Source organism: Solanum lycopersicum, chromosome 7, assembly GCF_036512215.1.
Source record: "Solanum lycopersicum chromosome 7, SLM_r2.1".
Taxonomy (NCBI): domain Eukaryota; kingdom Viridiplantae; phylum Streptophyta; class Magnoliopsida; order Solanales; family Solanaceae; genus Solanum; species Solanum lycopersicum.
In genome coordinates, this window is record NC_090806.1 from 55,290,250 (window position 1) to 55,303,164 (window position 12,915).

At 32.2% G+C, this 12,915-nt stretch overlaps 1 pseudogene; it reads left to right on the forward strand.

Moving 5' to 3' along the window:
* The first annotated feature begins 7,182 nt into the window (after positions 1 to 7,182).
* On the forward strand, positions 7,183 to 12,435 carry LOC112941871 (ATP-dependent helicase rhp16-like; annotated as a pseudogene).
* The last annotated feature ends 480 nt before the right edge of the window (positions 12,436 to 12,915 follow it).

Here is a 12,915-nt window from a genome sequence, read left to right on the forward strand (position 1 = left end):
TACTTTGCATCGGTACATCCAGTTTTCCATATTTCTTTGTTGAAGAAATGCATTGATAACCAAACATCTATTCCAATGGAGATTCATTGTATAAAGGAAATTCTTTCTTATAAAGAAGTTTCGGTTGAGATTTTTTACCGACAAGGTAAGAAGTTGAGAAATAAGAAAGTTGCATCCGTGAAAGTGTTACGGAGAAATCAAAGAGTTGAGGGTGCTAGTTCCGAGGCCGAGGATGATATGGTACCCCGTTATCCCTATATATTTCCCTCTAACCCTAATCTAGCTTGAGGTATTTAGTTTCTCATAGACAATCCTCATGTTCTCATCTTTTAGCCTACATGTTCATGAAAATTTGATTTTGATATCTTAATTTAACCTTGATTGATTTCTTCATTATTATTTTTATTTGAGTGTGATTTACATTAATACCTTATGAAATGATTTTTTTACTATATTTTAGCTTGAAGTTGATGTTTTTCCTTTATATTATGTTATTGATGAAATTGCGTTCTTGTTAGGCTGTTAGATCTCTTCCCTTACCTTCCTTATGTTACCTTGAGTCTCGTTCCAGGATGAATGTTTCCCATGAGGATATATAATAAAACCTCAAAACATTGAAATGGTAGGAAATCTTTTGTTCGACTGAAGTCTTATTTTACGGGTCCCATCTAGAACCTCTTTGCGCTTGTAACGACCCTTTTTGTGACATTATGAATTTTAACCATTATTTCTATAGTAACCACTTTTAATGTATTACTTAAAAGAATGAGTGACATGATTTTCAGATTTAATAAAGGATTATTTTGTTTGTAATAATAAATGAAAAAGAGAAAAAATAGAAAATGAAAAATAAATAAATAAAATAATAATAAACGAAATACAAAATTCCCTAAAATAATGAAAGTCAGCGCATGTGACGAAAAAATAGAAAATAACAAATAGAATAGAGGAATATTACGCGGACGAAAAAAAAGAAGAAAAGATATGGAGAAAAAGAGGGGTAAAGAGAGGAGAAAGATTGAGATTTTAATCTCAAAGCATTAAGCTATTGCTTCTCATCCTTTACATTAAAATCTTATGTAGTTATGAGCAGATTTTTAGGCTACAAGCGTGCATATTTTATGCTAAATTAAGAAAATATATGTTAAGGGATCTTAGAACAAAATATTTATTTGGGGTCAAATAACGATCTGTTTTAGCTGAAATTTTGCATGTGAGTTTATTTTATCATGGGTGAACATAATCTAAAAGAAAATTTCAAATTCGAATTTGCTGGCTCAGCATAACATTTTGACCCGATTTTTGAGACGAAACTAAATATAGAAATACTACTGTCATTAGATTTGTATTCTTATGAAGAGTATATATTTGATAGATTTGAAGCACTTTGAAGATTTCTGAAAGCGGAAGACTCGAGTCCCAAAGTAATTATTTTACTTTTTGAGGCTACTGGTTTTTTAAACCCTTGTTAAGTGTATAAAATCGTGTATTTTCTAGTGATATGTGTTGGGGAGTAATGACAATTGGTGATGGGTTGATTGGTAATTATTCATATTGTATCACAATTGTAATGTTGTGAATTGTGCATTGTTATGAAAATGATCATCTCCTCATTATTTGTGTGATCATGTAATTTGCATTGGCTTCGAGACATGGTTGTGATAAGTGTTACGTTAATTGAGAAAGAAAAAGAAATTAAATACACAATACCATTTCGAGATATGTGTTGCGCGTCGCGTTGGATAATATGTTTTGAGGGATGTATCACACAATGTAATATATTATATTATGGAGTGATGTGTCGCATGCTAAAACAGATTTTACTATAGGGGATCGTGTTGCACGTCTCTCTCTCTCTCTCACACACACACTCTCTCTATCTATCTATCTCTCTCTCTCTCTCTTGGTCATAATTGTTTAGGGATTTTTTCTACAAATTTGCAGTTGTTATTTGTGTATAAAAATATGATCCATTCTCAACCTTCCTCATCTTCGACCAAAGGTTCTTTCAAAAAAATACTTCTTTTACTCATCCTTTTTTTCCTAGTGTTTCTATATGTGATCATACAACTTGTTTATTTCGGAGTGATTAGCATTTGTTTTGCTTGAATCCTATTAAGAGAACAAGTAAAATCAATTTAAGGGTTTGTTTCGTATTGATGAATTTAAATGTTTTTCATGTTTTAATTGGTGAAGAATATTTTTTTCTAGAAACATCAAGTACTGGAAATCTTGAAAATGACTTCCCTTGAAAGAGTTCATTTATCTAACCCATTGTCGGGTAATTTAGTGGTCAAGGGAGTGACATAATTGCTTCAACCATTAAATGAAATGACATTAAGTGAATCATTCTCAATTTTGGTGATAGAATTTTCCTGTACTTGTGTTGATTAGAGATAACTGGTACCTATAGATAGTCAACGCAGCAACGTTATAAAATTCTTCTCTCTCTCTCTCTCTCCCTCCCTCTCTCACACACACACTCTCTCTGGTGGTCACGACTATTGAGGAATTTGTTCTACAAATCTGTAGTAGTTATTTGTATAAATGAGTATCCATTCTCGTCCTTCCTCATCTTCGACCAAAGGTTCTCTTGAAAAATGCTTCTTTTACTCATCCTTTTCTTCTAGTGTTTCAATTTCCAATCATATAGCTTGTTTGTTTTGATGTTATTTGCATTTTGTTTTCTTGAATCGTATTGTGTGCTCAAGTAAAATCGATTTTTAGGGTGTGTTTGGTATGGAAGAATTTAATGCTTTTTCAAGTTTTTGTTGGTCAAAAATATTTTTTCTAGAAAAATCAAGTACTGAAAATCATGAAAATGACTTCCATGCAAGTAGTTAATTTATCCAACCCATTTGGGGCGATTTAGCAGTCACAGGAAGTGACATCGTTAGTTAAAACATCAAATGAAATGACACAAAGTGAATTATTCTCATATTTTTTGATAGATTTTTCTGGTTGTTGGTTTGATTAGAGATGACATGTGCCTAGAGATTAAAAATAGTCAACAGACCATTGTTATAACTATTTTACCCTTACGATTTGTTTCTATTAAGGATTAAATGGGTTTAAAATTGATTGAAGTGATATAATAAATGATAAGAGTCCAACATTAGCCCTTTAAAAATGTGAGTACACTATTATATAAACTTGGACAATGTTCTCCTTAAAAGCTAGGTTTAAGATTAACCAAACACCAATGTAATTTGAATCCAAATGGATTGGTGAATATATTTACTCATCAAACAGAAAGAAATTTAAAACATAGAAATAGCACAATATATACAAGTAATAAATTATAATAACGAAAATAAGGAAAGCTTTTAAAATTGTTCTTGCATGAGGGACAATAGTTGTCTTCATCTAGGGTAAACAAGATATTTCGTTAAATACCCACCTTACTACCCCTATGCAACACCCTATATCTAGAACAGACCAAAAATCAGCTTTTCAGAAATCTGCAGGTGCAGTCGACGGTTACCATCGACGGACAGTACCCTGACCCATGACCCTTGCTGCACATCCTTCGATTGAGACTGAAATTCCCCCAAGACGCATCTCAGAAAATTTGACGATGTGTCGAACGACGGACGGACCTACGGTCCATAGGTCAGACCATAATCAGTAGTCTATGTCTGTTGACCAATACCCTATTTACCCACTTACTGACACGAACCACGATTGACTAATACGGTCTTTAGATGGACCTACAAATCGTAGGTATGACTACAGGTGAAAATTTATAGACAGTTGGGGGGAAAATGCAGTTGGGTCAACTTCATATGATCATAACTATTAGAAAAAAAATGAATTAAGTGTCTCATGACCTACCAAAATATAGATAATTGAATTAGATTTCCATATAAACCAACCTTACAAAAATCAGACCTCCGATTAAAACGTTATGCCTATTTTAGTAAAGGCATGTCAAACAGATCCAACCTATGGACCCAAACGACAGCCCATCAATTGAACGACGGCCCATCAGTCAAGGTCGTCCTTTGGTCCAACATAAATTAACTCAGGGATCTTTTGGTCTTTTCTCACTTCATTTAAAACATAAGAGACGTCATTTTTACCCTAAATCATCATATTTTAGTCATTTTAAGCCTAGAAACATAACTAAAACTTACCTAAGTCAAATCATTAATGAAACAGTTAGAAAATTAGAAGCAAGAAGGGAGAAAAAGGTCAAGAACCCTAGTTCAAGAACACATCAAGATTCTGGCAGTTCCAGCCCTAGAATCTAAATATTTTTTCGTTGGTTTCATCACCAGGTATGTGGGATTTCACTAGTGGGTTCCTTTCACCCATTGGGTCCCTAGTTTTCAGTCAGATTCTTGATTCACATATCATTGTTAGACCTAGGGTTTCTTGAACTTAAACTGAACTTCATGAATTAATTAGTTATATGTTCTAAATCGAATTTCCATATTATTATTCAGCTTATCACATGAAATTCAGAACCCTATCTATGTCTTTCTTTAGTTCTTGAATTACACGTGTTATGTAAGATATTTCAGTTACTTCAAATATACATGCCTCAGTTATAAATGCATAATTACCATATTAATTGTTGCATTCTCAGTTTGCATGTTCAGTTTTGAGATATCTAGCATTTACATAAACTCATAATTATTTATTTACATAATTCACTGGGAGTAGCATTAAAAGCGAGTTGGACTAGGGTTCTGCATACCCAATAGTCCCAGAACTACTAGCTAATTATCTTGTAAGTCCCGTCTGTGAGCATCAGTTTAGTGATCACGCCAACATGACTTTATACCTCTGCCAAGGTATATTGGATCCACCCGATAGGGAGTATACATGGACTCCACATTTAGCTCATGTGGTTTTATTATCGGTAATTAGTAGCTCCCATAGATTAGTTATATTCCACTACTTTGACCATTTATCATTACATCCAGTATTCAGTTTCAGCATGTTATAATTTGGTTATTGCATTCTGTTATCTCTGCATTCAATTTCTATATCATGTTTAGATTATATACTTGCTTTTGTGCTTGTTAAGTTATGTATTATTTCAGCTTTACTCTATCCTACATGGTCAGTACCTTCAAGCACTGACGCATACGTGCGCTACATCTTCTTGTGATGTAGATTCAGGTTCTCAGCATCCAGATCACCCATAAATCGATCTTGGTCTCAAGTTCAGCAGATTTAGTGGTGAGTCCTCATTCTCCGAAAATAATAGAGTTAATTCATTTAATTCTTTTAGTCATTTAGTTTCAGTTTTTTCTAGACTTAGCTAGGGCTTGTCCAAGAATTTCTAGTTAGAGGCTTATTTTAGACGTAGTTAGTTTCAACCTACTGTTTAGTTAATAATTTCTTTGTATTAAACTCATTGTTTCAAATATCTCAGTTATAGAATATGGATATTCCCTATCTTTTCAATTTAAATTATGATTTAGCTTTCACATTCAGCTTATTATCCTTAGTATGCTCATGATCATGCCAGCAGGGTTAGCTTGGGATCACTTGCGAATCTAGGTTCCGCGTCCGTGTCAGTCATTTAGTTTTAGTTTTTTCAAGACATAGCTGGGGTTTTTCCTAGCATTTCTAGTTAGTTAGAGGCTTATTTTAGACATATTTAGACATCCTAGTGTTGAGTTAATAACTTCTTTGTATTAAACTCATTTTTTGAAATATCTCAGTTATAGAATACGGGTAATCCCCATCTTTTCAGTTTAAATTATGATTTAGCTTCCGCATTAAATATATTATCTTTTGTATGATCATGACCATGCCAGCAGGGTTAGCTTGGGATCACTTGTGGTCCTAGGTTCTGTGTTTGCGTCTCGGGGGTAGCTCGGGGCGTGACAACCTAAGTAACAAAAAAAACTTTTATAAATATCAGGAGCAGCTCAAGTATATTAGTGGTCTAAACTAAAAAATCAAACGAGGCCGTAAATTTGAATTGTTAATAAATTTTATATAATTGATTTCTTCTAGTTTTCAATTGATAATATTATCATTCTTATTTTAACTTATTTTTCATGAGATATGATACTCCAAATATATCAAATTTCTTCTAATAATTCCTTCATTTTCATGAAAAGAGTAATTTTTTCTACAAATAGTATTCAATATTTGTTAAAAAATAGTAAATTATAACATATCATTATTAAAAATGAGGCCCCTTAAATTTGGGGGCCTAAGACATATGTCTTTATTTTAACACTGTCGAGTCACCCCTCCTGATAAATATAAAGAAAAAAAGGGAAGATCATTAAATGAAGTTTGCTAGTATTATTGGGAGAATGATATATCCTAATAGGAATATTGCAAGTTTGTTCCCAGCATATTTGGTTTAGAATTACTCCTTTTGATTTATAGTTTTTTGTGTGTGACGAAGAATTTATCTGAGATGGCATGTTTAAAAAATATATACATCCACTAAGTGTTGTATATATAGTAAATGATGTGGTTGTACTTGAGTGTAAATAATGAAATTAGGAGAAGAAAGCCGCAAGGAGCTCTAATGAGGATGACAGTATAGTTATGTCCTCTCATTCTAATTACATTGAGTGTAGGGACAAAGGTATTGTATATAACTTTTAGTTTTTATGTGAATATTAATAGTGACTTTTTTATAGAATGCTGAGACCTTCTTTTGCTGATGCATGATACCTATTGTCTACCAATGACAAAAGTGCATACACAAAAATATGGATGTTCATTGAATAATTAATTGATCACGGTTAATTATGTGAGTGTTGGTTTAACTCTTTATGCAGATGAAGCCCAAGCTAGTGGATTTGCTGATATTCATTTAACTGAGGAAGCAGTTTGGCCATGTATATCGCAGGGAAGAAAATCCTATAGACAAAAGGGTAAACATAGTATTAAAATAAATGAAGATCCAGTAGAAGAATATTGTGTAATGAATGATGTAGGAAACGGTGGTGACCATGTATTGACGTGGAAAATATGGGAAGAAGAGAAGAATAGGAGGATGGAAGAAAACCATACACTTTATCTAGACTTCAATAGTCAAAATAAGTTATGAGTGAAACTGCCGAGAAGCAATCTGATTTGAAAATTTCCCTTGCTGTGATACAAAAAAGAGTGGTTGGCTTGGTCGTTAAAGCAAGAAGAATCTACAGCTAGAGGTTGTATTCATGCTGATGATATGAGGATGGGAAGACTGTTTAAGCCATGGCTCTTGTGCTTGCTCAACGCGAAGTAGGACAAGCAATTTCTTATTCCACTTTGGTATCACCAGCCCCTTATATTCTCCCACCAGTGAAAGGAACCTTTGTTATATGTTTGTTGTTGCTTTGATTCAATGGGTCAATGAGATTGACCGCTTTGCCACTATAGTAAGCAACAAAGTTCTTGTGTACCATGGTGCCAACAGGGAGAAATATATCGCAGATTCGAAGATTATGATATCTTTATCACTACCTACTCCACATTGGAGATTGAGAATAGGAAAAATATCATCATTTTGAACTCTATGAAGTGGAATTGTATTATTTTTGATGAGGTTATCATTTTTAAACTAGACCCACATATTTGATTTTTCTTGATATGCTTCACTTGAGCCCCGAGTCTATCTAGAAGAACCTCTCCACCTTCACAAACTAGGGGTAAGGTTGTGTACACATGACCAACCACTCCACAGTCACAAGGTAGCTAGGTATGGCTGTTGTATATATGTTTTTTCTTACTGATAAGTCTATTCAAAGTTCACAATTGTTTGTTTTGTGTGACATATATTATACTTCTTGCTTTCCCTATATATTGTTGTGTTTGATGAAAACCTTTCAGCCATAATTTTCTAACGGGTTGCACTATTGTGGCACATGACCATTCTGTGAAAGACATACACAACAACACTATAAGAGCTATTTTGCGCTAGAATCTTCTTTTAAGTTGGACTTAAGTGGTCCTCCCCTCCATAACCGTGTAGGAGAGTTGTACTCACTTGTATGTTTTTTGTTATTTTTTTTATTCCAACATATTTCACATCTTAATTCTCTGAAATAAATACATCCTTACTTCTGTACAGATCCGTTTCTTGCTAATTAGTCCTTACTCGTACTACTTCTATAAAGATTAGGATTGCAAAGCTCTCGACCACAAGTAGACTTAAAATCTTACTTTTTTAATATTTGCACATAACTTTATTGGGGAGAGAAACATATAGCTGAAAAATTGTTTTATTTGGTTTTTCACTAGAGATTTTGTCGTTAATTTTTCTTCCTTGAGTTTTTTTTATTATTCACGTTTTTGAAATCTCTTGTCTTTTCCCTTTTCTGTTTGTATTTATTTTATCTGATTCATGTGCCCACGTTGCCACCACAAATCTAATCGGCTCTTTTCCTAGTGGAATAGAGTAAGTCATCAAATTGATATACTTATATTTTGTACTTCATTTTATTTATGATAAATAAAATTTTGTTGTTCACACAGAGACAGTGATACACCTTATGTTTCTTGTATTTGCCTCGCCCATACAAATTCAATTAAATCATGGGTTTGGTAGAGATGCGATGGTAAAAATAAAATTTTAAAAACGATAATGCTAAGGCATATTAAAATTGAAGGGCTACTGATCTTGCACATTCTCCAAGGATTGTAATTTTGTTATTTCATATTAATGTAGTGCTAGAGTTGTTAAGTTTTTTCTTCTCTTTAGCATGTTACTTAGTTTTGAATTTAGGATACGTTGCACAAGGATTCTTTGGATACTAACGAAGAACACTACTTACATCACTGCGCAAAGAAAGTCAGGAAAAATTTAATGTGTGTACAATTTATTTTTGTCAGTACTTACGCAACTACTAGCATAGTTTTTGTTGCTCTCCATTAGCTAGTGAATGACACAAATTGATTTATGTTGTTTTTTTCTAGTCTTTGTACTACATTCTTGCATGATATATGTTTCATCTATTTTCCTTGTGATAAGTAATCGTGAAAAAATACGAACGTTCCTTTTCTAGAAAATCCTGAAAAATGTCCATTTTACACCTTTTTCATGGAAAATGCTCAAAACTAGCTATCTTGTGAAATAGTAAATACTGAGAGCAGAATAAGCGGTACATTCTTCTTCTTCTTCTTCTTCTTATCACTATATTGTTTCTTCCTAATTTATTTTGGTGAATGTTCAAGGTGGTATGTTGATGAATAACTATGCTGACACGAATGAGACATGTATGGAGATCATGCTTTCAATATGAATTCTTCTTAACTATGTATTGATAGATACTTGTATTTGGTTTTATTTGTGAATAAAAGTTTGTGTTATAGGTTCATTGTTAACCTTCAAACTATGAATCTAATTTAATTTTTTTCTTAAGACGATCTATATCAGTACTTCGACATAAATTGAGGCAAAAACATTGGAGCATGGAAATTAAATAACTGATGTTGTTAATAGGTTAAATCTTTCAATATTGCATAACTCAGAGATAATAATTTCATGCTTCATAATTTCTCGGCTTTTCCTTAGATATCCTCCCTCAAGCCACTTTTTCTGTAGCATTTTTCATTGTAAGTTTTCCTTCACCACATATATTTTTTCTTCAGTAATGTTTTACCTTGATTTTTTTTCTTGATCGATTTTGTACTAGCATTCTTACAATTTGATAACTATTTTTTTTCTTCATTTCTTTTAATACTATTTATTTTTTTTCTTTTAATATATATTACTTGTGAGATTACACTAGGTATAATATTATTATTTTTTTGTCGTAATACTCATTGCTATTCTTTCTATATGATGAAGTTTAATATCTATCCATGAGAACCCCCTACCAAGGAGTCGGACAGTGATCCTTTCCTACAATATTTCCTTTGCTAATCGAATACATGTCATATGATTTGGTGGTGGAGTTGGTTCCCATCCATATGTTTTTTGCAGATGTATTTGCATCATGATATCACATTGAATTTAAGTAGCGTAAAATTTGATGCAATATTTGGATACCAAAATGGAAGTGCTTATTTTATATTTCTTATTTTTAATCCCACAAATGAAGAAGTACGACGCAAGAAAAAAAGAAAAAAACGATTTCATTAGTGTCTTGTGTCATCAACTTATTTGTTGTTCTTAGCATGTCTTGGCTCTCTAGGATTTCCTTAACAATATTATCTCCTTAAATAAATAAATAGTTCAAAATTCTTTGACATCCTAAAATCTATGCATAATTCTACCTCAAAAGCAATAACTAGAAATGTTATGCTTATATTTGATTGATTTTATTTTTTATCTGACCGCGGGAAGTTGATCATCCCTACATTGTTGAACACTAAAGTACTGTTGTGGATAGAATTGGAAGCACAAATAATATTGAACAATCATGCGGTTTATGTTACGATCTTGTACAAGATCCAGTTGTGAGTTTCATCCTCTTCACTAAAATTGGATTTGATGGAATTCATATTTGTAGTACATTAATATTTTGAATATTAAATGGTGGATATTTCAAATGTTAATGTTGCCATATTTTTCCACACTTACACCTACGATGTCTTTTGAAAGGATATTTTGAATAGGTTTTTCAATCCTTCTTTAAGTACATGAGCTATTGCAAATTCTTTTTCAACACTATCGGAAAAACCTCAATATTTGCTTTTAGGAATGTCTTCTAACACCTAAAAGTACTTCCATGAAACTTTTGGACTTGATGATTTAAATTCTTGTACCTCATTTCTTGACATGCTAAGAAATATGACATTAATTCATTTACTATTATTCGGTTATTTGAAGTTTATACCTACTTTCATATTAAAATGTGCACCTCTTTTGATTATTGCAGGTTACTTCTTGCAAACATGTCTTTTGCAAGTCATGTCTGATAAATTTTACTATAGTTATGAGAAAAATTTCATGTCCTTTTTTTTCTGAATCATTTACCGTGTATTTCAACACAAATATAAAAAAACTAAAGAAAAAATCAAAGGGTTATGTTTTCAAGTATACTGAACAAAATTCGTCTTGATAGTTTTCAGACAAGCACAATAATAAAAGCTTTGGTATACAATTAGTTTTCAATCAAGAACTATACCTTCTCTTGTTTTCATAGTATACTTTATGGTTTTATTTTCTTCTCACAATGAGTGCAAGGGGATGTAATATTATGGCTTAAACATGCATAATCTTATTCTTGTGAATATCTCTGTTATCATAGTAAGAGCATTCTCATTGCTTTTTTTATTGGTTGAAGAGAGAAGAAATAAGGTTCATGATTGTAAGAGATGGTTCTGCAAAGACAATTGTCTTCAGTCAGTTCACTTCATTTCTGGGTCTGATACACTATTATCTAGAAAAGGTAAGACATATTTTCTTTATTCCTTCATACCTACCCCTATTGTTGTCATCAGTAGTAATATGAAAAAAATATGTCTTGTGTGCATTTTGCAGTCGGGCATAAGTTGTGTTCAATTAGATTGATCCATGACAAGAACTGCAAGAGATTCTGCAATTACAAAATTTGCAAACGATCCAAGTTGCATTATATTTTTTATGAGCATGAAAGCAGGAGGTCTTGCCCTTAATCTTACAGCCACATCCCAAGTAATATTTTCCTTTCCTCTCTTTGTCAATGTATATTCTACATTCCTTGATGTGACACTCTAATCAGCATCATAACACAACAAGTAATCATGAATTTAAGTTCACTGAGTTTATAAAACACCAACTTATCAAGAGTTCATAGAAACATCTAGTTCATAATTGTTACTAAAATAAAAAGTAGAACAGAGAAAAAAATATTGAAGGAAAAGAAAACTTTTTAAATAGATAACCAACCAAGCAACAAACTACCCCTAGGACTCCTACAGAAATGAAAGTAACTTAGTGACAACCAACAACTGAAACCTAAAAGATAGGACTTTCTAGATAAATAGTAAAGAGATATAAGAGAATGAATTTATTATATATTAGCTTGAGTTGTACATTATATAAAAGATATCCAACTGATACACAGATTCCTCATTTATAAAAAGTCTAAACATAATAACTATAGGAGATAAAATAGAACTAATACATTGATTGAGATAAACTATAATTCTAGAAACTGGAAAACAACTAAAACTAGAATATGCTGAAAAACAAGAAAAAATGTCTCCACTAATAACTGTAACATACAATTATCAGTTGAATAAAATTCTTTGCATTCCTTTCATTAAAATGAAAGACTCTTAGTTTAACTTCCTGAAGCTGCACCCACAAAATTCTAAACTCCAAATGAATCCCTAAGCTTCATAAACTATGCATATTTGAGTGATTTATTGAATATATCAGTGACTTGGTCTTCGCTTCTGCATAAGATCAATTAATCATTCTTCAATAAGATCTCGTAAAAACATAAAACCTTACATCAATATGTTTGCTTCTCCCATGCAAAACTGGTTTTTTGAACAACTTTATAACTGAACTGTTGTCACAATAAATCATTTTTGATTTATGCTGCTTAAAATTCAGCTCAGTAAAATTATTTCTTAGCCAAATGGCTTGTCAGGAACATGCAGTAGCAACAACAAATTCAGCTTCAGTTTTTGACAAAATGACGACTGGATGCTTCTTTGATGACCATGAGATTGCACCTGAGCTCAGCACAAATACATATCCTGAAGTACTCTTTCGATCATCTAAATCTTCAGCATAATCATTATACGAAAACACAATCAATCCTCAATGTTCATCCTTCTTGCAGAACAACCCAAAGTCAACATATTTTAAGTAGTGAAGGATCATTTTTGCAACAAAAAGATGCAATTCTTTTGGATTCTCCACGAATCTGCTAATAAGGCTTATAGCATGTGTTATGTATGACCTCGTTTCTGTCAAATACATCAAACTTCCCATAATTTGTTTAAAAAAAGTGTCATCAATTCTCTTTCCTCCAAGATGTTTTATAAGCTTCAAGCCAACATATAATG